The following is a 4016-nucleotide window of genomic DNA, read 5'->3' as shown; positions in this document are numbered from 1 at the left end:
GCGCACAATCCAGGATTCACGTGCTGCATCCACCACAGCGCTGTACACATCAAAGTGGACAGTTTTTCAGCGCTGGTGTACAGAGAAAGGTGTAGAGGCCACTTCATGTCCACTAGGCGGCGTGCTGTCCTTTCTGCAACAGCTGATGGACATAAATCTGGCATTCAGCACGATTAAAATGTACGCTGCAGCCATCTCTTCCTGCCACGAAGTGTTCGGAGACAGAACGGCTTTTAATCATTCGCTGATGAAGCGTTTTTTAAAAGTTATACAGAGAAAGGTGTAGAGGCCACCTCATGTCCACTAGGCGGCGTGCTGTCCTTTCTGCAACAGCTGATGGACATAAATCTGGCATTCAGTACAATTAAAATGTATGCTGTAGCAATCTCTTCCTGCCACGAAGTGTTCGGAGACAGAACAGCTTTTAATCATCCGCTGATGAAGCGTTTTTTAAAAGTTCTACAGAGACGCAGGCCTGTTTCATGCCCACTTGTTCTACAGTGGGATTTAACGCTGGTCCTGCGGGCCCTGATCAAAGCTCCATTCGAGCTACTGAATCAGGTTCCAATTAAATTCTCGTCTCTTAAAACAGCCCTGCTGCTGGCTTTAACATCCGCTAAGAGGGTGAGGGATTTATCTGCCCTCTCTGTCGCTCCATCATGTCTTAGAATTCAGGCTGACGGCAGCTCAGCTGATCTAAGACCGAATCCAGCCTTTATGCCTAAAACATCACAAGCTCTTTTAAATCAAGAATGATATCGTTGGAGGGGTTTTTTCCCCTCCCCCCCACAAATCAGAAGAAGCATCTTTCCATCTGCTCTGTCCTGTGCAGGCGTTGACGTGTTACATAGCGCTCACAGCTGCAATGCGTCAAACTCAACATTTGTTTGTGCATTATAGAGATGCATCTGCTGGTCGCCCTTTATCCACCCAGTGCTTGTCACACTGGCTGTGTGAGGCCATTTCTGAAGCCTACAGAGCATCAGATTTAGAGCCTCCTATCAACCTCAGGGCGCACTCGACCAGAGGTATCGCATCTTCAACTGCTTTGCTGTATGTCAATGCAGGATATTTGCACTGCGGCTGCATAGTCAACACCCTGCTCATTTATTCGCTTTTATCTACGTGATGTGACGGCTCATTCCATGACACATTCTGTCCTTAGTGCCTTAACAGAATGAATATTGTTGTTTCATGCAACCTCGCTTAAACTCACATCTGACTGCATGCATTACAGTGTGAGATGTTGTTATCAGTCACAAGTTGTAACTATTATTTTGGTTCTATTGTCACTAATCAGTTTATGACTATTATTATCAATCAGTTCATTTGATTAATAATCAGTTCACTTGTTATTATTAATCTGTTCATATTGATCAGCCGTGAATCTGTTGGTTCATGGCCCTTTTTCATCATCTTCCTTTCCCCGTTGAAAGTTTCCGGGGCGTTCATGCACTCAGAACGCATAACTACACAGCATGCGTCTGTGCATGGTACGCATAATTACGCAACGCGTAATTACGCACATGGAGAGCTGAGTGACTAGACGTTTTTTGGGCAAGCTGCCACTTCGTATGGTGTTCGAATGGACCCAATGAGGCGAGGACCACATCTGCTTCGCCCTTAACCCACTAAGCGACAGCTCTTAAAGGGCGAAGCCTATACGAAATAGAACGTTGGTTACGTACTGTAACCCCAGATTCTATGAGTATAGATGTAGCCCTTTAAGCGTCGGGTCTCACTGGCTCCTAAATAGCTAAAGAAAAAGCTATTTGGGAGCCGATTACCCGCTCTTAACGTAACTTATACGGATTGGGTGGGGCCCACACAGCAGGTGGTCGTGGACTAAATTTTTCAGTACAATGCTTTGCATGACGGGATAAAACCCACTAAGCGACAGCTCTTAAAGGGCTACACCTATACTCATAGAATCTGGGGTTACAGTACGTAACCAACGTCTGTGTGAGCAGATGAGGACAAATGAACACAGCAACATGAAAAATAATCAGCATCATGGATAGTCAGCAGCACACATCATTTTAAAAATGTATAAAATAGTTTTTGCTCACAAAGAAAATGAAAAGTACATTTAAAGGACAATTTGAGCTTTTACGTTTACCTTTTCATGTGACACTGAAGTGACACAAATGATATGTTTATGTGCATTTGTGACAACTTTGTCCTGGAGAACAAAACAGTTAATTTTAATTAAATAAATGTTCTTATTCATGTTTTTCATGATCTAGTGGATATGTGACCTTGGTGGAAGAGGAAACTATCAAATATTATAAACATAAAAAGTAAAATCATGTACATTTCCTTCAAAGGCCACCTATTTTCATTTAACCTTTATTTATACAGGTTAGTCTCATTGAGCCACAGGGACTCATTTTCAAGAGAGACCTGTTCCAGACAGAACATATAAAGTACAGACAACAATGACAATAAACAATGACAACAATAAACTACAGTAAAAATGCAGTTAATATAATAGTATACAAAACAATAAATCAGGGTGCTGTAAAACGGGGTGAAATACTAAAAACAAGAACATATTTATTTTAAAATTTTCAGCTGGAAAATAGAATCGCCTAGCTTCTAGATTGGAAAACAAGCAAAGACAATGTTTGTACCATGACTTAATGCTTTTGATGTCAGTTTTCATATTCCAAAGAATGATGGTCGATCCAGCTCTCTTCTACTGACAGGATGATTTCTGTAAGGTGTCAGGAGTCCATGCATGTCACATAGATGACTTTGTATGGGGTGGTTCAGACATGTTCTCTTCAGCCGTTATCCCCCAACTCAAAGCTGCTTTTCAAGTTGGACGAGAAGAATAACAGCTTCAGCTACATTGGGATGGAGGTTCATTATCTGCAGAATGAAATAAAACTACAACAGCGTGCATACATAAAAACATACAGCCCGTTCCTATGGGCACCACCAGAGCACCACAGAAGGAGGCTCCTTTCACAGACACTGATATGGTTAAAATCCAAGATTGGACAGATTCTGTGGGTAGCAAGACAGAGCAGACCTGACATCATGTGTGACATATCCATCTTGGCGTCAAATACAAAACATGCTACAATTCAAACACTACACTTTGCAAACAAACTGATCAGAAAACTTTAATCTGAGGAAGTTACCCTGAGATTTCAATACTTGGGAGACAACAGATACCACAAGTTAGTGTTGTTCAGTGATTCCTCTACGACAAACCTCTCAGATGGAGGGACACAATGTGGACACTTTATCATGCTGATGGGAGAAGATGGAACATTTTCACCTATATGCTGGCAGTCAAAACGGATCAGAAAAGTGGTACGAAGCACGTTAGCTGGAGAGACTTTAGCACTTGCACATGGGATAGATAGTGCTGTCTTTCTAGCCACACTATTCAGAGCTGGTGATGGCACACACAACATCCTGTCCATTACCTGTGCAACAGACAACCATTCCCTCTTCGATACTGTCAAGTCTACAAAATCTAACTAAAAAGAGGCTTCGGCTTGAGATCAGCATCATAAAAGAACTTGGACTCGGGAGTAATTCAGGAAATCATATGGACATCTACCAAAGAGCAGCTTGCTAACTGCTTAACTAAAATGGAAGCATCTGCACTTGGACTAATGAGAGCACTTAGTGAAGGGGAATGGCAATTTCAAGATTAAAAAGCAAAACAACACTAGTGTTCCTTACATAAGTTAAGTTCAAATAAGATAAGTAACATCAAAATGTTGTTACAGAATGTTGTTCTAATCTGTTATGTATTCTTTAAAGAAAGAGGGGAGATTGTTAAATTGTATTTATTTGTCGTTCTACCACATGTGATGGAACAAAATTATGTACACAGGGTCCCTTTTACATCCAACAATAAAATATAAAAGTAAACAGTAAGATTAAAGAACAGTTAAGATTTAAGATATGAACTAAGAAAATCAGCTAAAAATACGCTAAGCACCAGTCGCAAAAAACAATAAATGCATTTCTGTCTGTGTTTAGATCAGACTGAC

The sequence above is a fragment of the Nematolebias whitei genome, chromosome 18 (genome assembly GCF_014905685.2).
Source record: "Nematolebias whitei isolate Nwh7 chromosome 18, NemWhi1, whole genome shotgun sequence".
Classification (NCBI taxonomy): Eukaryota; Metazoa; Chordata; class Actinopteri; order Cyprinodontiformes; family Rivulidae; genus Nematolebias; species Nematolebias whitei.
This window is presented reverse-complemented; position numbering follows the sequence as displayed.